This window comes from Vulpes lagopus, chromosome 9 (genome assembly GCF_018345385.1).
Source record: "Vulpes lagopus strain Blue_001 chromosome 9, ASM1834538v1, whole genome shotgun sequence".
Taxonomy (NCBI): Eukaryota; Metazoa; Chordata; class Mammalia; order Carnivora; family Canidae; genus Vulpes; species Vulpes lagopus.
Genome location: NC_054832.1, coordinates 69,217,876 through 69,244,324, shown reverse-complemented (window position 1 = coordinate 69,244,324; position 26,449 = coordinate 69,217,876). Strand labels below are relative to the sequence as shown.

At 46.2% G+C, this 26,449-nt stretch overlaps 1 protein-coding gene across 4 annotated transcripts in view; it reads left to right on the top strand.

Annotated features, from left to right (window-relative positions):
• Nucleotides 1-1,879: 1,879 nt before the first annotated feature.
• Nucleotides 1,880-26,449, top strand: part of CHD7 (chromodomain helicase DNA binding protein 7) — a 191,636-nt gene continuing 167,066 nt past the window's right edge. For 3 of the 4 annotated variants that reach the window (XM_041768871.1, XM_041768870.1, XM_041768868.1), the window contains exon 1: nt 1,880-2,197. The gene's annotated coding sequence lies outside the window, so the exon portion shown is untranslated. Of the gene's footprint in view, nt 2,198-2,564; nt 2,942-26,449 lie in introns of those variants that run through there. The other variant, XM_041768869.1, reaches the window with a different exon arrangement.

Sequence of the window (26,449 nt, the reverse complement as noted above, 5' to 3'; positions counted from 1 at the left end):
AAGGTTAACTAATATACTTTCCTTAGATGCAGATGTCTTTTTATTTTTTTTTACTTTTTGGCTTATAATTAGCTTTGAAACGTAGTTACATCTGACAGAGAGCTGGGTATACTGTCAACGATAAGAAATAGTTCCTTTTATGTTACTTTTACGTCCTCTGATATAGCAAGGTCCTAGTGGTTTCTTTGTAGACACTGTATCCTGTCTTTAACCTCTCTCTCTCCCACACACATACACTAAAGCACCCCCCACACGCTTTCATTAAGAGATATAAACTTAATGGAAATGTAAATCTAACCTCAGAATTCTGATTCTTGGTTTATGATATGGGGCTATAAAACAGGGAGAAGTCGATTTTAGTGTGTGCCAATTTTTTAAAGTCAGAATTTTCTGTGCGGTCCATCTTCTTTATGCTGTGTATCTGGGAATCCCTTGGGTGAGGCATTTACCTCTTTTCATACACCACTCAAGTGACAAAAGAAAGCCAAAAGCAATGCATTCTGATAAATGACAGTATAGAGCCACACATCTTTAGAAGAGTATTACTAATATCAGAAAAAATAAACGTTTTAGTGGTTCAGTCTAATCAACATCACTGAACAGTTCTAGTTGTTACGTGGCAAAACGGTTCTGATGAATCTTTTGTTCCAATAGGAATATTGTGATCACTCTTGGCACTACGGGGTGGCGAGGAGAAAGTATATTCTGCGTCGTTTTGCAATTTTCTCAAGTTCATTTTGAAGTCTAGCAAGTCGCTTTACTCTGTGCCTATCTTGGGCTGATGCAAGCTCCTTCCTTGACTCAACAATCAATGCAGCATCTGACCTGATGCCACCACCTTAAAGCGCACAGTTGGTTGCTGACAGTTTAAAAGAACCGTAGTTGCTCGGTAAGTTGCACACAGGAAGTGCTTGGTCAATGTTTGTAGGTCTCTTCTGTCCTGGAAGGAAAATCAGTGAAGGAAAGATTCCTCCAGATCTCCTGTTCCTCTGGCACCGGGAGGAGAACCCGAAGAGGAGGTGTGGACGCGAAAGGTCAGGAGACGCCCTGAAGGTGCCGTTCGTGCCTTCCAGCCCCGACACGTCCGACGGCGGCCGCACGACCTGTTTCTTTGTTTCCCAACCACTGCGCTCGCTGCCCCTTTTCTGGCTCGGCCGCACATTCGGCGGGATCCCCGCCATCGGGGTCCGACTTCCCGGTCCGGCGGAGCACCCGGCTGTCCCGTCGGCGGCGAGGTGGGAGAAGCGACGCCGGGAGGCGGGACGAGCCCGGGGCACGCGGCAGGCGTCCGCCCCGGGGCATCTCGGCGGCGAGGAGTCCGCGTCGGCTCGGTCCCGGGGGGGGGGGGCGCCCACAGCCGTCGGGCCGCCGCCGTCCCGGGCCCCGCCGCCCGCTCCCCGCGCCGCTTCCTGCCCCGGGGCGGCGCACCCGGCTCCGGGGAGGTGCCGCCGGCAAACGTGGCACCTCGGCGGCCCGCGCCCGGGCGCTCGGAGGGGCCCCGCCAGGGAGGCTGCGCGGCGGCCGCGCTCCGGCCCGCGGGGAGCACCGCCCGCAGCGCCGGCGGCCGCCCGGGGACGGGAAGTGGCGCCCGGCCCGCCCTCCGCGGCCCGCGGCCCCGCAGCCCGCGCCGCCCCTTTCCTCCCGGCCTCTCCCCGGCCTCCGCCACCCCGGCCGAATTCTTGCATAAATTATGCCAGGCGCGCCTGACGTCAGGTGGCGGCGCGCGGGCGCGGGCGCGGGCGCGGGCGGGGGCGCGGGCGCGGGCGCGGCGCAGAGGGAGCCGGCGGCGGGCGCGCGCGGCCCCGCGGCCTCGGGCACGCGCGGCGTGCCGGGCGCGCGCAGGCGCTGGCGTGCTGGGGCCGCGGCGGCGGCGGCGGCGGCGGCGGCGGCGGCGGCGGCGGCGGCGGCGGCGGCGGCGGCGGCGGCGGCGCGGGGGCTGAGCCGTGGTAGTGCGGACGCGCTCGTGCTCGGGAACTATCGGATTAAACTTGAATCGAGTGAAATTACACAAAGGAGCGCCGCTGAGGAGGCGGCCCGGGCACCCGGAGACCCCGAAACTCGCCAGAGCCCGTCCGCCCCGGCCAACTCCGCGCCCGCGGATGAGCCCCCGGCCGCGGCCGCCGAGCCGACTCCGGAGCCCGCCCTGCCGTGTGGGCCCCCGGCGCGGGGCAGCGGAGCAGCCCGCCCGACCGAGCCGGTGAGCGCGAGAGTTCTCCGGGCGCCTCCGGGAGGGGCGGCGGCAGGAAATCGCTCCGGGCCGGGGCCGGGGCCGGGGCCGGGGCCGGGGCCGGGGCCGCGCGAGGAGTTGGGAGCGAGGACTCGGGCGTGTGCGGGGCGCGGGCGCGGGCGCGGGGCCGGGCCGGGCCGGGGGCAGGAGCGCAGCGCCCCCCGGGCCGTGCCGCCCCCCCGCCCCCGCCCCCGCCGCCGCCGCCCGCGGCCCCGAACCCGCGCCCCGAGCGCCGCCCGCGCCCCAACTTTTGCCCGCGTCCGCGGGGCCGGCGGCGGCGGCGGCGGCGGGGGCGCGCGGCCCGGCCGAGGGTCACTTCCTCGCCTGCAAACGGCTTTTTGTTGTGCTGCCGGCGTGGGGGCCGGGGCGCGAGGGCGCGTGTGTGCGCGGGGAGCGGAGCGCGTCGCCTCCCGCCGGCGCCGAGCACGAGTTGCCGGCTGCGCCCGGGAGGAGGAGGAAGGAGGAAAAGTTGGGCTCCAACTCCGGCGCGAGTGGGCGGCGGCGGCGGCGGCGGCGGCGGCGCGGGGACGGCTGGGGACGGCTGGGGACGGCTCGGGGACGGCGGCGCCCCCCGCCCCGCCCGCCCCCGCCGCCCCCGCCCCCGCCCCCGCCCCCCGCTCCGGACCGACCACGCCGCGCTCGCCGGGAGCCGCGGCCGCACCGGCGCGAACAAAGTGCGTCGCTCCCGGCGCGGCGCGGGCGGCCGCGGGCGAGGTGGGTCGCGGCGGGGCAAGTGCGCGGGGGCCGCCGCGTGGGGCGGGGGCGGGGGCGGGGGCGGGGGGCGGCGCGGGGGGCGGCCGGACCCCGACCCGCGCCGGCCGCCCGGGGACTTGCGAGCCCGGGCCCGGGGGCTCCTCTCGGGGCTCTCGGGGCTCCGCGGCGGCTGCCGGGTGCGCGAGGAGGAGAAGAAAGGGAGCGGGGCCGGGCGGGCGGCGGGCGGCGGGCGGGCCGCGAGGACGGACCCCACCTTGCCGGTGGCCGGGCCGGCGGCGGCTGCATAATAGCGACTTTCCCCCGAGGCCGCCGGCTCCCCGCCCCCGGGCCCGCCGGGGGGTCGGCGCCGGGGGGGTCGCCCGGGGGCCCCCGGGGCCCGGCGCGCTGTGGCCCCGCGCGGACCCGCGGCCCGGAGCGCGAGCGGCCGAGGCGGCTGGAGGCCGGGCGGTCAGCGGGAGAGGAAGGAGGGCGGCGGGGGACGCCTTGTTGTCTGGTTCGCAGCGGGACTGGGCGCGCCGGGGCGCGGGGCGCGGGGCTGCGGTGCGGGGCGGCCGGGTCGCGCGGGGCGAGCGCCGCCGGGGGGGGCGGGGCGGGGAGGGCGGCGGACCCCGGGCGGGGGGGGGGTGGGGGTCGGGAGCTCCGGGAAGGCGCCGGCCCAGCAGCCATCATTACGGAGCCGCCTTCCCCGGATGGCCCTGCCGCGAGGAGCCCCGCGCCGTGCGAGCGCGCCCCGGCCCGGCCGCTTTGTGAGCGCCCCGGGGAGCGGGCGGCGCGGGAGCCCCGCGGGGGGTCGGACGGTCCGCCCGGGGCCACTCGGGGAGACCGTTCTCGCCTCGGGCTGAAACTAGTTTTCCCCCCTCTTCCGAACAGACAATGGACAAAAGAAAAGTAGCGACCCACATGGAGAGTTTCCTTGTGAATCGCTACAATTAGATACAGTGTCCAGCCCGCTCCCGAGTGCACTTCTTAGCCTCCCGTGCTGTGCCGTCCGGAGACGGATTTAAATAAGTTCTCTTGAAATGTGTCCGTGCTCTGGGCTCCATCTCTGGGGCATGTTGACGGTCTTGATGGAAAGGATTTACGGGGAGGCCCTGATTTTCATTTTCTAGAAACATTGACTGAAGCCGTCTCCGCGGTGGGCAGGACCCCTCCAGGAGGCCGAGTGCCCCCCCCCCCCCCCCGGCCTCTGCCAGCACCGAGGAGGGGGCACCCGCTGCGCGTAATGATCGAATAGGGGGGAATAGGGGGGAATAGGGGGGAATAGGGGGGAATAGGGGGAATAGTTCTCTTTATTTCCTCACGGGTCCGTTCTGACGATGACAAACAGATCCCGGTGACTCCGACCTTAGCAGCGCGGGGACCTAATCCGTCCTAGTTGTGGTTCTGTTCAGGGCGTAGCAACGTGTGAGTACGAGGTGCTGCTTATTTCAGAAATAACTTGAGCAGCGATTTCACGAAGTTGAACCCGTCTCCCAGCCCCCAGAGTACATCTGTCGCGGAGTGTTTTTGTCTCGCTGTTGCACAACAGAAGCCCTCCAGTCTTTACCCTAAAATGGCAGCTTTCATTTGACTGGGGCCCATTCATTGACGATGATAATAAAGAGGCTGAAAGCTAGATGCTCGGGGCACGGAGCAGTCCCCGGTGTGCCTTTCTAGGGGATCATAACCAGGAGACATCTTACGCCTTCCAGATTTGCTCACGAAAAGTTTATTTTCGCCGGAAAAAAAAAAAGAATCTGTACTGTAGAAAAAAGTTACAGAGTAAACAGAATTTGGAAATGGAAACGGATAGGGACTTGCAGTCGGTTTTGGGAACCAAATTTTCTTATTTTGCCACACAGTGGGAGTATGGCATTCTCCCCTTTTTGATGACCTGATAAGAGGAAGATTATGGATTTTTGTGAGGCTTGTAACAGGTGAATTTCCTCACCATGACTTGACACTTAAGAATTTATTTCCCAGCACTATGTATTTTATGATTTATATCCTCTTGATACGTTCTTTTCTTTTTTCTTTTTTTTTTTTTTTCTGCTTCTGTGCAAGCCAGTAAATTGAAGCCTGAGGAATTCTATTCTAGGTTTCTAAAGATTCAAATGCATTTTTAGGTAAGAAATACAGACCAGTATGGGAATTCCAAACTCTGGTTTTCTTGGTTTAATCAATAGGTGTATTTTTAAGCTAATTTTAAAAATTACTTCCTTTTCATGTTTCTTGACATGGAAGTCAGGATAGAGAAGTGACACAGCTTGTGTATGCATGACAGCGATGGTTTAACAGCTCAAACACTATTTTCCTCTTTTGAGGAAAAAAATGATGCCTTTCCCCCCAAGCTTAAAATTTAGAAGTCAAGTTTAAAATGCATCTAGTAACTTAGTTTTAAAATAGAACTTTCATAGATTCACCTGTACTTGGTTTAGTTTTTAATCAGGGGGACTTACAGGACTATTTCCCAAACTTTTTTTTTTCACGAGAGTCTTTTATTGAGTTAAAATGAATACCACGAGGAGTACCTTTATAGTAACGTATCAGAGAAATGTTACAACTTTTTTTTTCCTCATACAAATACAGCCGAGAATGTAATATTTATAGTATGGTCTTTAAGCAATTAGGTCAAAGGAAGAAGAGGAGTGGTTTTTTTTTTTTTTTTTTTTTTTTTTTATCTGTGAAAGAATACAGTCTGAGTGGTTCAATGTATGAGCTGTGTGACCCTTAAGAGCAACCTAAGTGCCAAGTTTAGAGTAGTCATTTCATACCTCGGCTTACGTTTTATTACCCGAGCTTACGAAAGTTGGCTTGCTGTAAGTTACCATCCATTTATTTACTCTTTGTTTCAGTAATCAATCACTGGTAAGCCTTTCAGTGTATAAATGACAAATAAGAGGCAGTGCTTTCCCTCAGAGAGTTTCCTGTCGAGTAGGAGAGTTCTTTGAGTAACCAAATACCCACATTTAACTTTTGAGATTAACTTTGGAGGCAGTAGTTATCTTTCATCCTTTATTATCCATATATGGCCTTTCAGATTTGATAGCACACAACATGACTGACCAGCTTATAAACATCTATAAATATGGCATTGCAAGAATAAAAATGCTTAGTCAGTGCTGAGTAAAGTGACTACAAAAAAAAAAAGAAAAAAAAAAGACCCTTAATTTCCACTTTGTAAGAAAGTGATTTACTTTCAGTATTCAGAGGGTTTCTAGATGTAAACTAGATGGATGATGTTGAGATGATGTCAGGAACACGTTGGCCCCGTGTGACTCTTTCATTGTCTTGTCCATTCGTATGGACGTGTTTGTGTATCTTTTAAAAAAGCTATTTTCTTTTCATGTCATTAGAAATTCGGAGTTTAGTGCCGTATCTTATCAGGTTTCTAAAGCCATTATAGCTTTACTGGGGTGATACAATTTTCCTTTTTTTCCCCCTAGAAAACTTTATTGTTTTGTATTACTTCTTAAAAAAAAAAAAATCCTTTGATATTCAACGATGACAGATGATGTTAAAGTACAAGAGAAATTGGGAGTAAATGGTCACTTAATTTTCCTACAAAAAATAGATGTCATGTTGCATTGCAGATTGGTTTGCAATTAATGGCAGAAGTCCATAGATGATTATGGCGGTAGTCGGGAGCTGGGAAGGTAATTAAAAACTCTACTACTAGTGCTCTTTCATATTTTCCTTTCATCAATAAAATTCTTAAATGAGACCACACCTTTGTGGTGAAAATGATAAACAGAAGTAGGAAATCATCATGATACTGTCAAATAGAAATTTGTCTTATAATCAGTAGTGAATCTTTATGGATATTTAGAGTGAGAGAACCTTAGAGAGCTGGTCTAACTTTCTCATTTTACACATTAAGAAACTAAAGCCCAGAGGGATCCCTGGGTGGCCCAGCGGTTTGGCGCCTGCCTTTGGCCCAGGGTGCGATCCTGGAGACCTGGGATCGAATCCCACGTCGGGCTCCCGGTGCATGGAGCCTGCTTCTCCCTCTGCCTGTGACTCTGCCTCTCTCTCTCTCTGTGACTATCATAAATAAATTAAAAAAAAAAAAAAAAGAAAGAAAGAAACTAAAGCCCAGAGAGATTAATTAGATGAGCTGCCTCTGGCTGGTCACCCTGTTAGCCCTGAGCTGTCTTGGCCGTGGCTGTTTTCAAGGTGCCTAGCTTGGTGCCTGTGTAGGGGAGGTACTGGGTTTTTTGTTGTTGCTGCTGTTGTTGGATGACTGAGCTGCCTCTGGAAGAGTCTAGCTTTCCCCCCTTAGGTTCTGATCAAAAGTACCTTTGGTTTAAGAATTTAACATCGCTCTTAAAGGGGTTTTTGTGCCAATAATAATTTATTTGTCTCTACTGTGTGATGGTTTGGAGGTTTTTTGTTTTTTGTAAAACTATGATTATCCATCTAGAAAAATGCAGAGATAATTATTCCAAGATTTGATTACTGTTTTCATTTTAGAAGCTTGTATTCATTACCGTAACTAGATTTCTGTACCTTTTAACTAACGTTAGGTGACTGAAAACATGATTGTTTTGTCAGCGGGGTGTTTTTAGAGGGTTCTGTTAAAAAAAAAAAAAAAAGTAGAATGGGAATACAGAAGCATAGCTTGGCACTCAAAGGCTGATTGGTACTTGGGCTTGTTTGTTTCTGCCAGTGTGGTATTGGTGACACTCTCTTTAGTGGCCCTTTTAACCGCCACAGTGCTGTACGGGTCAGGCTTGGCTCTAGGGGCAAATGACTCGACTACGATCAGCTCTCCTGGTTTATCTCTTTTCTTGTTCATCAGTTCACCTATTCATTGGGTACCTGTCACCTGAAAGGTGCTGTGTTGGGAATGCTGTGGTGCCACGAGACACCTGGGTGGGTCTAAGACGTGGTAGAGCCAGACAGAACGTAAATAAAGCAACTGCACTGTCCTGGGTGCTATGTGGTGCGTATTTGGAGGAGTGAGAGTGACTTTTGGGGGTTCATCTAGCTGTCTGGGCTATCACCCCTTAGGAAGTGTCTTTAGCACTGCCATCTAAATGGTGTTACAAGAGGAGGGTAGCATTAGCCAAGCTAGAGGGAGGTCGTGTGTTTGAGGTCTACAGAGAGGAGCTAGATGAGACTCAGGAGACAGGCAGAGGCCAGCTTGGGTGGGGCCCATGGAATATTGGAATTGGGGATTTACAAAGAAGTTGCAGGGCCACTGATGAGTGTTTCACAGCGTTTGACATGAACAGACTTATTTTCTGAGGAAGATTGAGTTGGTGGGTGGGGCAGAAGAGGTGGAATGGGTTAGGGACGGCATCCAGCTGCTCTTGTGGTCCATGTGCTGTTGTTGTGGTCCATGTGAAGGGGGAAACAGTAATGGTCTGGACCAAGTAGTGGCTGTGGGAATGGGGTAATGTGGACCCGGCTGAGAAATCTTTAGGAGGCTCAATGAATAGGACTCAATAGATTTGCTCAGGGAGATGGTATCCGGGAATGTAGGTTTCTGGCATACACGCTGCGTGCCTCGCTGACTGGCTGGTGATGCTGTTCACTGAGGCAGGGAGCACCTGTTGAGGACCTGGTTCGAGGAGGGTACCTATCAGTTCTTACAGCGTACGACTGAGGGAGTAGCTCAGCTTTCTTTCCGTTGCTAGTGGTGTTCCAAAATTTTCCAAAATGACTTGCTAGCTTCCCCAAAAAGATGGTGAATAGTGAGTCCACCGAGGAGTGCTGGTGAGCGTCGATCAAATGGGGGGGGGGGGAACCTTTGCTATTTACCAAATATATGGCACTTTGTGACTTACCTGAGATGATGTAGCACTTTGTAGGAGTTTGCTCCTCATACGCTGAGAATAGAATCCTATGGTGGTTGGACTTTGCCACATTTTGTTCTTCTGTGTTTCCACATTGTGGGTGGTGGCTTTCTGTTGCTAGTTAGGTATTGACACAAGGTGCTTGGGTTTCCAGCAGATAGCCCGTGGGTCCCACTGTGCTCAGTGAAGGGTGTTAGTTGTATTTTAGGAGCTGGTTGCAGTTCTACATGGGTATGGTAGAAATGAATGCAATGCTTAAATAATTGTGGAGAAAATACCATCCTAGGTCAGAATATTTACTTATTTTTCAGTGGAGGATGTATAACTTTGTGGTGTAAATTATCCTAAAAGCCATTTTGTTCAATTATTATAGAAAGTGGACTATATACTGCATGGTTGGTAGCAAGTAAGAGATGCTAACTGATAAATCGAGAAAAGCTTCTAATAAGGTAAATTATGAAAATCCTGAACATTTATCTTGAAACAGTTTTTGAGGGAAATGTCTGTATTTTTGTGTTAGTTTAAGTAAGTAACGATATTACCCATTTATTTTGGTTATAAATCAGACTTTGATCTTGGTGTGCATACAGACATCCTTCCTGGGACTCACTTGCCTTTGGGTAGGGGGTTGATGTCAAAGATGCTTACGTGGACTTTGATCCTTATAGGCTTCTCTGGTGGACGCTGTGACATGTTCAAGTCTACTAGAGTTCTTCCTGTCTCATTCAGGGTAGGCAAGATTGTGTGGCTTCACAGGCAAATTTAGGGACTTTGATCGTAGGGACATGCTTCATCTGAAAGTTTTACTTCTAGTTGTTATGAGCGATTATTTGGATAAGTTTAAAACTCAGGAGTGGTGTGTTACCTGCGGTGGAATAGTAGAAAAGCTTGACATGCTTACTCAGCCTTCTGATAGACTCTTGTCAGCTACTCTGCGGCAATTTACTTATTACGCTATTTCTTCAACTTGGTAGTTCCAAGTTTTTGAAAAACTTTAAAAAATATATTTCCTTGTCTGGTCTCATCAACAGTGTATTCTTACAGTTTAAGAAATCATTGTCTTTTCAGAGGTGTAGACACTAAATGGAAAGCTGCGTGCAGGTTCCTGTTATGTGGGTTTTAGTGGAAGAATAAAGAGGATGTTTATTTGTCCTGCCCCCCCCCCCCTACCTCCACCCCACAAGGCGAATGAGATAGCAGGTTTGAGTTTTCCACCGTGTATCTCATGTATGGGGTGGGATAGGGGGCAGGTCAGGCAGAGAGCCATCGTCAGCATGTGGACAACTGGGACCTGGATTGCCACATTGAGACTTTGTGTAGGGAAAGGCAGGGAATTAGACACCTGTGTTAGTTCTGACATGTCGTATACCCTCCCTGGTATCCATCGCTTAAAATAGAGATTTTCACACTCTAGTTGCAGTAGGTCTGGTAAAGGATACATGATGCTTCAGTAATTAATTTTTTCCCCTTAGTTCCATGGCAAGCCGGGGGGCTGCTTTAATCTTTTAGAGTCCACTTTTGTTCTTCTATTCTGTAAGATATCCACAGCAGAACCTGTTCTGTTGATATTTAAAACATAATTAGCGAGTGTACTATTATTTAAACACACCCAACAACTGTTATCTTTAACGTGACACTAAGAAGGCAAATAGTGAAAGTCCTTTATAGAATTCTAAGCATGCTTTAGTTTCCAAGGTAGTTCCTGCCATTGCACTAAGTGAATAATGAAATCAATTTGAGCACAGGTGTACAATCAAAAATATGCCTTGGTTGGTGATGTGTTTTAAAGTGTATGGGTCTAGAAATTACTTTATTTATGGATGGGACTAACATATTGAAACTGTTAAGCCCGTATCCTCAAGGTGAACTTTTTTGAAACCTCTCTATTGCAGTATTTTATATTCTTGTATACTTGACCTTGTTTGCACTGGGAATTTTGCTTTGGCCAATTGCAGGTGTATTGATCTTGTCAGAAAAATCATGCAGACTCATCTTGAGATTTTAAAAATCTTGATTAAATTAATAAATTTTTATTTTTCGATTACATGTGTATTGGAGCAATCAGCTGAAGTGGTGTAGAAATAACAAAACAGCATTACATATAACAGTAATAACCCATAGGTACTAACCAATGGTTAGTTATTGAGCATTTCCAGTCAAGGAGACATTATGCCAAGTGTTTTTTTATTTTTTATTTTTTTTTATTTTTTATGCCAAGTGTTTTAATGGATTGTTTTCATTTACCTATCAGAACCTAGGAAATAAGTAGAATTGTCATCTCCGTTTTATAGATGAGGAGACCTGGGTTGAGAGGTTAAATTGCCCAGGGCCTTACAATTCTAGCAAGTGATGGAGGAGGAATTTGAATCTAGATTGGCCAGTGTCCAGAAACTGCATGTGTAAGCATCTTGCTCGGTTGTGTCCTCAACCAGCTCTGAGACCATCATTTGTGTCTTAATAGGCAAAGGTCTGTTAAAAATACTGGCAACACCCTGTAATCCTATATGATACCCTCTTGCTGTATCCAATCAGTCCAGGTTATTTCTGTCTACACTTCCTCCGTCTGTGCTGCTGTATTTGTGAAGCCATATGTCTTGGCCCCTAAAATGACTGGGTCCCGTTCCTTTAACTCCTCATGCCTTTCCTCTCCCTTGGAGGTGAGAACATTTGTTCTTTTTTTTTTTTTTTTTTTAAGATTTTATCTATTTATTTATGAGAAACACAGAGAGAGGCAGAGACACAGGCTGAGGGAGAAGCAGGCTTCCTGCGGGGAGCCCGATGTGGGACTCGATCCCAGGACCCTGGGATCAGGACCTGAGCCAAAGGCAGGTGCTCAACCATTGAGCCACCAGGTGCCCCAGAACATTTGTTCTTTTTTTTTTTTTTTTTAAAGATTTTTCTTTATTCATGAGAGATACAGAGAGAGAGAGGCAGAGACACAGGCAGAGGGAGAAGCGGGCTACATGCAGGAAGCCCAACATGGGACTTGATCCTGGGTCTCCAGGATCATGCCCTGGACTGAAGGCAGCACTAAACCGCTGAGTCACCGGACTGCCCAGAACATTTGTTCTTATGGAGGTTTTATTCTATGGTGGCTGAGAACTTGAGTTCTGATATCAGATGGATCAGAGGGTGAATCTACCTACCCAGGGTTAAGTGAGATACTTTACCTAAAGCACTTGGTATAGCATGTGGTCTATGTATTGAATAGTTACTATTGTTTTTGATAGTTATTATTATTAGCTCACTCTTAATCACCGAGCTTATCAAACCATGTATCTTGATTTTATTTGTACTTTAAAAAATCCCCATAATCCTAAATTATGACTAGAAAAGAATGAGTGGCCTATAGTAGTGATTGACCATAGCATTTTCACTTTTCCTCAGGTGTAGACATAAAATTACATGTGCCCTTGTCCTGGTGTATAACTAGATGTTATTTAGCTAACTTCATATTGGTTACTGAGAGACAGCTGAATTATCATAGGACTAGTTCTTTTGAGCTGTGAGATACCTGTCTGCAGCCTAAATGGTGGCTGTCCTGCGAGCAAACCTGTGCTCCAAAAATGCTGGATGGTGTTATCTTGGACGGTCACTTGTGTGGGCATACTTAATCAGTTCTGGAGTATTAGAAATTCCCAGTTCAGACTGGAGAGCTATAGGGTGTTCTTACAATCTGTAGCTTTTGGTCTTCAAGTTGCTGAACATTGAATTCAGTCCTGTCCTCTCCAAGTTCTCCTTATTACTTAAGGAAGAAATGAGATGGCATCTGAAGCGAAAGTAGATTTGGGGCCAGGGCTTGAAGTAGCCACAAGAGAATGAGGAGGGTTCCCTTGCTCTGGAAGGGTAAGGCTCTGGGATGGTCAGGCAAAATGTAAACAGTTGATAAATATGGATGCATGGGAGTTCCTTGTACTGTTCTTACATCTTTACTGCAAGTTTGGGAAATTGTATCAAAATCAAGGTTTCTTAAAAAAAAAGGTTTCTTAAGTAATAGTGACTGACTCTAAGGGCTTGATGTCAAGTAGCTAACGTTTACAGAGCATGGACTTTTTGTGAGTTCACATTTTGCTAAACTCCTTATTTACATGAACTGGTTTCACTGAATCCTGAAGTAGGATTAATCAAAACGCTGAGGTAGAGGGGTGCCTGGGTGGCTTAGTCTGTTAAACGTCTGTCTTTGGCTTGGGTTGTGATCCTGAGGTCCTGGGCTAGGGTCCCTGCACTCCCTGTTGGACAGGGAGTCTGCTTCTCCCTCTCTCTTTGCCCCTCTCCCTCTCAAATAAATAAAATCTTAAAACAACAGAAAATGCTGAGGTAGGAACAATACTTGCCATTTATAGGTGAGGGAATGGAGTTCTAGAGATTGTTTAATGAATTTTCCCCAAATCACAACTGTTGGAGGTGGAGTTGGGGTGCAAATCAGGATAGGCTCATTGAGTAGCCTGTGGCATTAACCTCTCTGCAGAAGTTGCTTTGGATGGTTCCATCAAACAGATGTAGTAGTCCTTAGAAGGATAGAATGAGTTTATCAAGATCTTACATACCTTTGCTTTGGAAGGTTGCCTCCTGGAGAGAAATCGAGAGGCAGAAAGTTGTCTATTAATGGATTGTAGTCAGTGAAGTTTCTTTTCCTCAGATGTTGTATTAATTGTGAATGCTTTCAACCTAATAAGAGATATGCTTGTTGCGAGACTCACTGGTGTCTCAGCCCTGTTTTTGTTTATCAGTCCAAGATAGAGCCAACATCAGAGTATTCAGCTTGCTACAGAATTGGCTTCCCTGAACGTTCCTTCCCAGTGTTTATCCAGGATGTAATTCACTTAACATCTTTTCCTCATTTCATAGGACTTGCATTGCCTAGGCAGGAACCAGGACAAGACTTAGGCTCACAGTCCCTTGTTCTTCATAGATGCATTATTTTGGGCGAATATGCGTCCTCCTTGTAATCTTCTTCTTCTAACATGCAAGGCAGCAGGCCATCTTCTCCAACCATACGCTGCATGGTTTAAATAGGTATAGCATTCAAATGTATACATCAGTAGACTTGTGTGTTATGGGGTAGATGTGTGTTTCTTTTTTTTAGAGGAGTTTTAAAAGGAAAAGAAAAAGTCCAAAATGCTAATACTACTTTGCCTCATAGAAATATTCTGTGGTGATAGGTTTCTAGATCGTCTTCATGTTTGCAGTTTTTTTTCCCCCTTCACAACTGAAGAAACTGTTGACTAGCTTAAAAACAGTGAGCCTCTAGTTGAAACAAGTTTTACCATTTTTTGTACGATTAAAATTTAAATTTTTGTCTTGGTTGTGTTAAGTTTCGGAGCTGGATTTATCATTAGAATTAACATTTTTAAATTTTCCATTTTCCTTCTCATTAAAAAACAAAAATAAACACCTGGGCTGTTTAGAAGGAACTCTGTGGCTAGTACGGGCTGCTGAGAGCCCTTCCATTTAGCTGCTAGAGTCCAGCAGGATAAGGAGGACTCTGTCTTATGTGCTGTCAAATACATTTGTAAGGACACAGTACAGTAGCATAGTCGGGTAATTTCCCCACACGGTTGAGCCCACCGGTGGTGACACTGCTGGCGCTGACTTGCTGGCTGGCAGGCGGTGCCACTGTGCTGCAGCTGGCAAGTGTGTGTCGTAGTGTTGTTTGACTGTCTCTATGTGGTGAGTGAAAGGCAGTGTGCTGCCCAAGATGCTGCATGGAAACCCAGGCTTTTGCGAGCAGAATGGTTGCTTGCCATCCTCTGTGGCTCAGGTTTTTCAGAACCTCGGGAAATGCCCACATCATTGGTATTTTCCTTTATGGGTCACTGCTGTGATAATAATAATAATGTCTTCCCTTGGCAGACCTGAAAAATGACTGTTTATTACCTTTGCCTTCTCTAAAAATGACTGCTTGGGCCAGCTATTGGATCTAGTAAGAGATTTGACTTGTTTCACCTGCTAGGCTAGAGGTGAGAAAATGGGTCAGTGATTCAAATGATTCAAAGCACGACAGCATTAATTCGTATCCCTGTGAAACTGACTTGTGTATTTCTTACTCTCCCAATGTTCTCCTTTGTGAAGGGAACTCCACCTTTCTCTTTTCTCACTGCTTTGAGAAGGTTGCAGGTAAGAACACTCGTCCATCATTCTAGGGGCAGAAATGCAGCTTTTTAACAATGTTTTTACTCCCCCCTCTCTGCCTTCAGCCTTCCATCCCCCTACCTTGCCAGGATTCAGAAGGTATATAAGGTTGCTTTGCAGAACTAATGCATCTGTTGGTCTTTAAGGAAGAATAGAGTGGTGAGCTGGGCTGAGGTAGCTTTTTCATGTTTTCTTCCAGAGACCCATAAAATGAGTCTATTTCAGTGCTTTTTAAAATTTTATGTTGTTATTTTAAAAGTTCACGTGGTAAGATTAGAATAACTAATAAAAGAGATACTTGTCATGCTTTACCATTAACACAGTCATTTGGGGTGCCTTTAAAAATGCAGGTTCCCCCCCACTCCCATCCTACTGAATCGGAATCTCTGTGGGCCATCTAAAATCTCTTTTTTCTAGGTGTTTCTGATACACTCTAAAAAAGCTACACATTTAGACAGATGTATTAGTTACACAGTGGGTATTCCTGGGAAATACAAAACAATTTAGAAAAAAGGAAATCCAACTGATATATTCTTACTGATACATTTTTTACAATGTTGCAACTACTGTTTATTCTCTTACATGCAAATGAGTGAAGTATAGTTGCTATTTGGCAAGCCAGTTCACAGAAAAGGTGAAGATGGACAAATGGGTTAAGAGTTTAAAAGCATAGTACACTTTAAAGGTGGCGTTAAATAGGAGAGGGAGTAGGCTGTTTAGTATTTAGTTGTTACGTTTCATTTTCTTTCCTGCCACAGAATAATTGAACATTTGTTTTATGTGTAGCTCCAGTTTCTGCGGTGGAGGTATGAGAGACGAATAGGTTAACACGCTGCAGTACTATTTTTGGGCGACCCAGTGCGAGCCAGTATCGTTTCCAAGGGCATGTAATAACTTTAAAATGAGAGTCACCTCAAAATGTAATTTGGCGAGTGGGCCAGTGCTGTCTGTGAGGGCTTGTTAGTGTAATTCTGCAGAAGAGACACGGTGCTCGCGTTGAGAGGGCGAAAGAAGGCCTCGGTGGCGTGGAGGCCGCGTCTCACCTCCTCCCTCCCTCTCTGGCTCAGCGCCCACTCACCATCCGTCCTCTCTGCCCTCGTCTCCCTGCGGACAACCTGCTCTTAGGGTTTCCGCCTTGGTCTGCTCTTGGGTCTGGGTCCGTCCGGCCCACGGCCTCAGCTCTCGTTTCCACACGAGGAACTCTTGAGTCTATGTTTTTGTTTCTGACATGTGTCTCCTACTTCTGTCCTTAATTTAATGTCCCCATCTGGTCTAAAACCTAAGTGTTCCTCACGTCTCCTCCTTTCTGCCGAAGCATAGCAAAGTCCCGAAAACCCAAAAGCAGCTCTTTCTCTTGGATCCCAGCTCTCCACCTGATGCCTGCACTGCACGTCAGCAGTTCCTGGCTCCCCAGACCCCGGCTGCCTCCTTCTCTTTGGAGGTGCCCCATCCTTGTGCCCCGGCATCCCTGCTGCTTCCACTGTAGCGCGCTCTCCACGATGCCTGCTCGGCCATTAGAGCACAGGCCCAGCCTGCCCTTGTTGCTTGCCCTGGAGGAGAGCAGGCCAGTAACCCGCGTCTGCGTCTACCTTCTGTGCCTGGCCGGCCCCCGCTGGCATCCAGCACCCAGCATCCCACACAGCGCCCCGGGAGTTCAGAGGGAGCCTGCTCTGGGGCGCGGCTTCCCGCAGAGCGCGGGCCCTGCTGCTCCTTGCGGGGCGGCCTCCAGAGAGAGGCCTCCGTGTGCAGCTGGGCCTGACAAGCGCAGGCGGCGCCAGGCCTTGTGCCTGTGCCTGAGGCCTTGCCGGCCTTCTCGGTGGCAGGGTGGCAGGCGGCTCCTCTTGCTTGGCTGCCTCCCAGTTAGTTCAGACGTGGGTGGGGAAGAGGAGGTGAGAGTTATTCTGACCTCCTCAGACCCCATTGCCATGGTCTTGGCGTTTGATCCAAATGTGTTTCTCCATGGTGGCGTTGTTTTGATTTGGTGCTTACGATTCACTGTGGGTTACTCCAGTGCGTTCGAAGGTTAGTGCGGTAATGTCCATATTCTACTATTGGGTTGGAGGGAAACTGTTAAAGTGGCTCCTGAAATCCTTTTGGGAGAAAATTGCTTGCTGAAGTGGGTGTGACCCAAGTAGCTACTGGAGTGGGCGATGGTGGCGTGAGGAACCATTCAGTAACACCAGAACCCAGGCGGATGCCTGACTTACGAGCTCGCTGTGAGTTCAGCAGGCTTTTAGGAATGGGTTACAGAAAGCTGGACCTATCTGAATTCATGTCACTGTGAGCTTTTACATAAAGGGCTGTACCCAAGTCAATTCTAGGAAAGACTTTAATGAATGCAAAGACATGGCCAGTAACGGCAGGGAAAAATTCAATAATGTTTTCAGATTTACATCTCTAAAGAGAAAATGGCAATTTCTGTGTGAGGTCTATAATAAAATCTCTTTGGTTTCTGGAAATCTGGAATGTGCCTGGTGAAAGCTGTTATTCTCATGAACTCCTTTCAAAGGTAATAGAATTATGAGGATGCAGACCTTCAGAATATTTTTGTTGTCTTTTTCATATGACTTAGATGTTTGTGAAGGTGTGCCCATGTAGAATGATTAGTTCTGTGGGAGGTACTGAAATTGTTATCCATAGCTAGGAAGTGAGATTAACCCACATATGACAATGTGGAACAGGACAGCACAGTGTGCAATAAAGTGCTAAAAAGGTGTGATGCTGTCGGCCTAGTAACACCTGGAAGCAGCCAGTGCAGGGCTTGGGAATGGAGAAGGAAGCCAGGAGATCTGGCTTGCACTGCCTTTTGGTAGCTTGAGATAGCTGACAAATAACACAAACAAAATCACGGGAGACACTGTCAGCAAAGGGTCCTGGCAAGGAACAGATGGGCCAGCCAAGAGCAGCCTGCAGGGGCCAGCACAGGGCACTCTTGATGCCCAGGGCCCTTCCCAGGAAAATAGGAGCTGGAGGAGGACACAGCCACTGCTGTGGACCTGTCCCCTCCTCCTCGCTGCCCCTGGGTCAGTCCGGTGTGGCTGAGCGTGGCCAAGTATGGCCGTCTGGCTCTGGGAGGATCAGAGTTGGTCAGGAAGAAAGGAGCAGGGTTTGGATAGACAAGGAGGGTGTGGGCTGTGGCGAAATTGGAAGTTCAGAGTGTTAGATCCTGACTCCCATTACGTGATGGAATGGAGTTGAAAGGTTAGTTTGGCAACATGTGATGGATTGCAGTTGAAGAAGGACTAGAGGCAAAAAGTCAGAGCATTTGGAGTTGGGCAGCCAGCCGAGGTGAGCCCTGACTAAGGGGACGTTGGAGAGGAGAGGTGGAGACTGGGGGTGCAGAGGGGGAGGGGAACCAGTCACTGCAGGGGGCTTGGTGTGGAGCTAGGAATGGCTTCCATGAGAACTTAGGTTTGAGATTCTGAACTTAGATTAGATTGAGAAATAGAAAACACTTGAGCAGTGTAAGATGTATAAAACAACAACAACAAAAATGATCATGTTAGAAAGTTTCCAAAGTAAAACTACTGAACTGATGAAGTCGTACAACTTACAGGTCAAGAAATGGCAAAATATTAAGCCTTTTTTGTTTGTTCATTGTTTTAAATAAAAGGATCTTATCAAGATGATTTTGGAACTATGTTTTTTTTGTTTTTGTTTTTGTTTTTTTTTAAGATTTTACTTATTCGTGAGAGACAGAGAGAGAGAGGCAGAGACATAGGCAGAGGGAAAAGCAGGCTTCCCATGGGGAGCCTGATGTGGGACTCGATCCCGGGACCTGAGGATCCCAGGATCATGACCTTAGCCAAAGGCAAGGTAGTCAACCACTGAGCCACCCAGGCGTCCCTTTTTGGAATTATTTTCACATGTAGCTTGACTTTATTTTTGTAAATGTCCTTTACTGCATGGGTCAGAATAACATGACAGCATCCTATAGAATATTAATATTACTCATTTAGAGTCAAAACAGCATGATGGTAATTTAGGCGTCTGTAAGAAGGCCAATACAAATACAGTACTACAGACTGAAGTTCACTGGTTTATTCTAGTTCAGCTTTATTTTTTTTAGATTTTTATTATTTTAAAGATTTTATATATTTATTTGGCACACACACACAGAGCACAAGTAGGGACAAGGGCAGGCAATGGGGAGAGGGAGAAGCAGATTCCCTGCTGAGCAGGGAGCCTGATGTGGGGCTCCATCCCAGGACCCTTGGATCACAACCTGAGCCCAAGGCAGACACTTAACCAACTGAGCCACCCAGGCGCCCCTCAACTTTCTTTTATTTATTTATTTTTTTTTTTTATTTTTTTTTAATTTTTTTTTTTTTAAATTTATTTATTTATTTATGATAGTCACAGAGAGAGAGAGAGGGGCAGAGACACAGGCGGAGGGAGAAGCAGGCTCCATGCACCGGGAGCCTGATGTGGGATTCGATCCCGGGTCTCCAGGATCGCGCCCTGGGCCAAAGGCAGGCGCCAAACCGCTGCGCCACCCAGGGATCCCTCAACTTTCTTTTAAATGTATGTGTTCCAACATTAGGAAGAACAGTCTCGTGTTTTATTTTTTATTTTATTTTATTTTTTTTAAAATTTTTATTTATTTATGATAGGCACACAGTGAGAGAGAGAGAAGCAGAGACATAGGCAGAGGGAGAAGCAGGCTCCATGCACCGGGAGCCCGACGTGGGATTCGATCCCGGGTCTCCAGGATCGCGCCCCGGGCCAAAGGCAGGCGCCAAACCGCTGCGCCACCCAGGGATCCCAGTCTCGTGTTTTATACTTCATCTACTCTGTGTATGTCTGTGTGCATCACTAAAAAGACACCTGAGCATTTTCTATGAGAGAATACAGCAGAGAACCAATTGGAGCACAATGGAAAAGCAGTAAAGGGTATGAGTAGGTAACACATAGAAGAAAATTCAGTTGCCACTAAACATGAAAATTTTCAGATTGTGGAGTAATAAAAGAAATGCAGATTAAAATGAGATACTTTTTTCTCCTTGTCAAATAAGTAAAAATTAAAAAAATACTCGATGCTGGCAGAATAATGGTGAAACTTGCAGTCTCAGTGCTGTCTGAAGTGCAGTAAACACAAATATTGTATTTATTATTTATTTATTTATTTTTAAGATTTTATTTTATTCATGAGAAACACAGACAGAGGCAGAGACACAGGCAGAGGGAGAAGCAGGCTCCATGCAGGCAGCCCGATGTGGGACCCGATCCCGGGACTCCAGGATCAAGCCCTGAGTGGAAGGCAGACGCTCAACCGCTGAGCCACCCAGGTGTCCCAACACAAATATTTTAAAACAAAATTGGAGATTCTATGTCTCAAGATGTTTATAAATGGCCATTGAAGTTATCAGCTGTGTATCCTAAGGAAAAATCTGAAGTGCAGTCAGCCATGATGAGTAAGAAGTTGCAGCATTTTTTCTGAGTGGAAAAATTGCTAGTGGTTAAATTTGTGTTATATATTAGAATATTGTACAAGCATTATAGATCATATTTTTAAAAAAACATAAAGCGTGTAAGAATAGGGTATGAAATAATATTAACTGCGGTCCCAATTTTATACAAATTAAATTATAAGCATAGGAAAAGACTACAGGGAAAATACATCAATTAAAAAAAAAATGAGTGGTTTCAGAAATTGGCAGTTTCACTTAGTTAAAAGCTCCAATTCCAGAGTTAAATAGATCTGGTTTGAATCTCTAACAGCTTATTGGCTATGTGACTTTTGGACAAGTGGCTTATTAGCTCTATGACCATAGGCAAGTTTTTAAAACTTATCCAAGATTCAGGTTTTTGTTGTAACAAGGGGATGATAATAGTACTTATCTCTTATGGGCTTATTTAGATTAATGTAACAGTGCATTTAAAATAATTCACACAGTGTTTTGTGTATTGTTAGCACTCAGTAAATGTTAGTTACTTAGATTGCAAGTGGTTCTTATTTTAATCTTTTTATTTTTTTGAACTGAAAGATATTTTTATAATCAGGAAAAGCAGTAACCACCAAGAAGCTATCCGGTACCTTATACGGAAAGAAGGACTAACAATATTTCAGTGTTTTGTGGTATAGCCAGGGAAATCTTCTGGAAAAAATAATGTTAGCTGGTTATATTTTTGAAACAAGCACTCCCAACTTCTTCCTCTCGGGTTTTTCTTTTTTCTAGATCTTTTAGCAATAATTGGCTTATTTTTTTTCTATCCCAAAGAAATTTTGTTCTGCCATAAGTTGAATTTAAACAACCCTTTCTACTCCCCTTTTTAAGTTTTCTGAAGTCAAAGAAAACAAGAATCATCTTTTTATTTTCCCCTTGAAAACAAGAATCATCTTTAAAAACATTTCTATAGATGGGATCTGAATTTGGTTAATATTAACTGCACATTTAGCACTCAAATTTCAGACATATTTAGTGCTAGCTTCTGTACGTCTCACCTAATTGTTTAAATATGTGAGCATGATTTTGATATTTGGGAGGTGGAGGAGAAAGCCCTTGAGGTTTTCGAGCTTGAGTTAAAAGGCTTATTGTGTCTTGGAGCAAGTTGATGTAAGTTAGTAGGAAGACTTTAGCATCTGGAACTCTTTCACCTTGGAATTGTGTCTTTCTCGTAGAAGAAACATTTGGGCTGCATGCAGCCTAGAGAAACTTTCAGGCTCTATTTTCTTCACAGGAGGGTAACAGCTTTGCACTTAGAATAAAGTAGCTTCAAAGCTTTTGTCTCCTTCAAGTTATGTTACCTTGCATTTATCTCACATTCTTATATCTTCTACGGCAAACAGAGGAGAATTGGAAAAGGAAGAACAGAGACAAGTTGTTAACATTGTCATCTAAGTTAGTTATGAGTTGATGGTAATATAAAACTTCAAAATCATAGAATCCAGGATGTATATGCAATTATTTTATTATTTTATTTCATCAAATCTAAGATGTTATCAGTCGTAAGACAGACCTATTTCTGGTGTATTGAAATGTGGAAGAAAATTACGTGTTGGAAGTGATTAGATAAGTGAGTAAAAAAATCAGGAAACCTTCAGTTCACAGTTATTTGTATTTTTCAGTTTTGCTTGCTGAACAGAAAGGAAAATCAACTGAATGCATCTGAAATTGGAACCTAAGCCTCTAATCTTGAGCAGAAAGATTTCACAGTTATATGTCACTTTAGTCACACCTGGTGCCACCTCTAACCCACCTTGCTCCATACGTTGCGAACAGCACATAGAGTACAGCAGAGATAGACTCATGAATCAGGTATTTCATCATGACCCTGCTTGGCTACTGGACCTAATGTAAGCAGACAGTGGGCAACTTTTTGTGGTGTTAATCTGCCAGACTGCTGTCAACACATTGGGTACCATAAAACAGTGTCACCGAGACTATTCCACAAGACTGATGCCAAAATCTATTAAAAGTCACAGGAAAACAAGCAATGTACTGTTAACCACTAAAAATCTAACTTGACAAACAATCAGGTATTTGAGTATAGATTCTGAGCTTTGTACGAGGCTAGTGCCCACATTTTACGTATGGAAAAGTAGTAAAATGAGTGGTTCTTGTTTATAAGAAGTTTAAAATCTAATTTCTCAGTAATAAAAATGCAAGGAAGGACCCCTTTTAATATTTTTGTATCTAGGATAATTTGAGAGGATCTTGCATCAGATAGTGTGAGGCCAGTATATAAGGAATTCAGGTTAGGTAGACTTCTTCAAACCCAAATGTGGACCTGTTATAGTGACATCAGAGCTTCCTCCTCCGCCAGCCATAATAAAGAAAAACTGCAGATAAAATGATGACAATTTAAAGATTTCTCTTTAAGAAATCAGTTAGAGATCAGAAAGGTAGCACGGTATAAAGGTTAAAGCCAAGAGCTCTGGAATCAGATGACCTGGGTTTAAAACCCAGTTCTAACACTTACCTACCTTTAGGACCTTGAACAAGTTAATTAACCTCCGTGTTTCAGTTTCCTCACTTGTAAAATGGAGTTCATACCTTCTTCAATGCCTGGCACATACCAGCATTCATTAAAATGAGCAGTTACTAATGTTGTTATGGTATGCTGTGTTTCTTTGTAAAGAGAAGATGAAAGTGAGGGATGTAAAGATTTGCAAGCCCTAGTATCTATTTGCATGACTGAAGGTTTCACATAAAGATGGTAGCTAACTGGCATTCTTGGCATCACAGCATAACACACCCAGAGAACAGTTAGTTATTAGTATATTTAAAAGAAAAGATTAAAAGTATGACCGTGGCAGTTACCTGTAGAACATTTTGTTAGTGACTTCTTTCTTGGTCAGGGTTTTCTGGATTTCTCTCTGCATTATGTGGTTAAGAAGGAGTGGTTTCTATATGGCAATGAGGATTTAGGTTGTAGCCAAGTGTGCTACAACTGTGCTTTGTACAACGTGACAGGGGCTTCTCTGTTTGATCCCATAGATTCCTATATCTTAAATGATGTAACCAAGTATTTTAACTCACCAAAAAATTCATGTGACCATTAAGAACTGAGATGATCTCAAAATTGCCAAATGCTGATACTTTAACAAACATTGTTTCCAGTCATCTAGAACAAGCCAGGGCTATGTGATGGGTGTGGTTTTATTACATGTTATCTTCTCTCTCTCTTTTTTTTTTAAAGCCTCAGATGGCCTGTTCTGTGTAACCAGCCCTGTGTCTCCCCTCATTCCTATGGAACATGTCCCAACTCCTCTGTTTCCTTCCCGAGAGCCTTCTCTACTGGGGTGGGGAGGGCATAGAAAACTGGAGTAAGAAATAGGGCAAGACTTTAAGGAGCTTACAGTTGAATTAACTTTCATCTCCTCTTCAGCCTCATGCTCCACTGACTTCTAGCATCACCCGTCACATTCCACCCTCTCAGCTGCATCATGGGTTAGGTCAAGTGTTTTTTTTTTTTTCCCCCTTTTTGTTTGTTGTTGTTTCATAGCTAGAGATTGTTTCTATGGAAATATTTTAGATTCTAAACAGTCAAATTTCAAAAGATCATCATGGATAAAACTAAATACTGAATTGATACTTGGTGATTGCTTGCCTTAGGCTCTTTCCAGCCATACTGGCAGCTTTTCACCTTCACAGATTAGGTCTAGGACGTTTCTAAAAGCTTATTTCTATTTTAGAATAAGTATAACAGGCAATGGTTTTTCTGGTGTAGGTACACACTATCTAACAGGTTTTTTTTTTTTTTTTTTTTTATTAGTTGCTGGGCTGAGATTGGATATTGACCTGGTGAAAGCCACGGGTTCCATATGTATCTTTAGCCCAAACTAGATGAAGACTGTGCTAGATGAAGACAGTACCAAAGGAATCAAGATCACAGAATTAGGGGTGGACCGTGTTTGGGCTAACATGATGAGTTGATGGCACATCAAGTAACTAAGTGGTTAGTTGTAGAAACTTAAAAATACTGCCAGCCTCCGTGCTGGCTGGGTAGCCACTGAAGCCAATCAAAAGGTCTATGAATTTGTGGGAGTTTTCAAGTGCTTTAGCTGCTGTCGTGAGCCATCGGAGGCAGTATAACCTAACAGTTAAGAGCATGGGTTCTGGAGCTGGAGCCTGGTTCTAATTTAGACTCCGCACTGTGCCACGTGACCTTGGGAAAGCTACTTAAATCCTCCAGGCTCAGTTTCTGTAGCGAGACCAGTGCCTGGCGCACGCCCTCTAAGCAGAACCACGGGCACGATGACGGCGGGCAGCGGAGTTGCAGCTCCGGCAGGTCTGTCATTGCCTCAGAAGGTGACACTTTCCAGAAATGGTGGGCTGGTCTCGCAGATTAGAACAATATGTTCATTTGAATTTTGAGCTGAGTGAGGTTTGTGAGTAACGTGTATCTGGGCTAGAAAATAAACTGATGGCAAGTGAGCACACGTATGTACACAGACACACACGTGAAGTAATTCGGAATCTCTTCCGCAGTAGGACCAGATACACGGCTGCAACTGGGGCAGGTCAGCGGCCTCGGTTAACTGAAGCGACAGTCGCCATTAACAAACACATCTTTATAAGCAGCAGCTCTGTCTCGGTCACCATGTCAGTGGCACCGCCGGTGTGAAGTCCCCGTGAAGGCACACGGTCCTGAGTCCTCCCGGAGGGCCTCACTGAGTGCTCGTCGTGGCCGAAGGCATCACAGCTCAGAGCCAGTCTCCTCGGTCACATGCCCCCGGGCGGTGTCCGGTCTGTGTCCCTGTGAGGACTGGCCCTTTTATATAGTTCCCAGTAAGCACATCCCTTAAGGTGAGGTGGGTTATTCTTCCTCCTTCCGTTGTGTATGTGATTACATTTGGACGTTTGTTTGGGAATGGGTGGACTTCCTGGTTAGAAGGGGGAGGGGTGTCCCCCCCCCCCCCGGGGTATGGTAGCCCGCGCCTGCCCTCGTGACTGTGTCGTCGGACCCTAGTTGCTTCTTCCGTGTGGCCGCTATGCGGGGTAACGGGAGTATTGATATAGTTCTGTCTTGGAAAAACTTTTAATCAAATAATGAAATCTTTAAAGAATGAATTTTATTTGGAAAACTGGGTTTGGATGAGAAGGAAACTCTGTTCTTTGAAAGGTTTTTGGTTTAGTGACAGCTCCAAATGAACTTCGGAGATATTTTTAACCTTCCTGGGGATGTTTAAAAGCAAGTTCTCCCCTGCTCTTTGCCGGGGGTGGGGGGAGGCAGCCATCACCACTGTGGCTTGTTTGATTTCTCTGGAAAGGATGTTTACCCTGCTCTAGGGTTGTTTTCTGCCTCTTGTGCAAATCCCGAAGCCTCTGGTGCGCTGGTTGACGGGGAGTGAGGGAGGACCCGTGCTTTCTCTCTTGCAGTGCTGCTTTGGGAGGCAGGACAAGATGAAGAAAAACCAGCTCCTCTACTGACTAATTTTGTATTCTAGAGAATTACTCAATTGTTTCGATTTCATTTTCTTCATCTACAAAATAGAAAATAGAGGGAGATCATACTTGAGGGCTATTTGTGAGGATTATATGGGGGTGTGTGGGTGTGTGTGTGGTGTGTAAAGCACCTGGCACGGTGCTTGGTCTATAGTGAGCACTTTCTAGATGTTAGTTATTTTCCCCCCTTGCTTTAACAGCAATTTTCCACATTTGGTGGTGTATAATTGGGAAAATGCAGGATTTTCTTATTACAAATATTACACTTGTTTTAGACAAGTTATCCCTCCTGATTTCTACATTGGTAAATACAGTTATTGCATCTGTATCACACTTTGCCTCTTGCAGCTCTTATTTTGGTTTCTTCCTCAATTTAACCATCCATTCCAACTTCAGAGAACAACTGGAATCTATTTAGTCCCTTAAGTAAAGCTTTTTATATTAAGACCTCCTAGCAACAAGCTCCTGAGAAGGTGGAGACTGTGGTTTTAGTTGTAAACTTAAAATCTCTTCTACTAATCCTTTTCCTCTCCAAGCATGCATTTCTTGATTTTCTTTTCTTTTCTTTTCTTTTCTTTTCCTTTTTTCTTTTTTCTTTTTTCTTTCTTTCTTTCTTTTCTTTCTTTTCTTTTCTTTTCTTTCTTTTCTTTTCTTTTCTTTTCTTTCTTATTTATTTATTTATTTATTTATTTATTTATTTACTT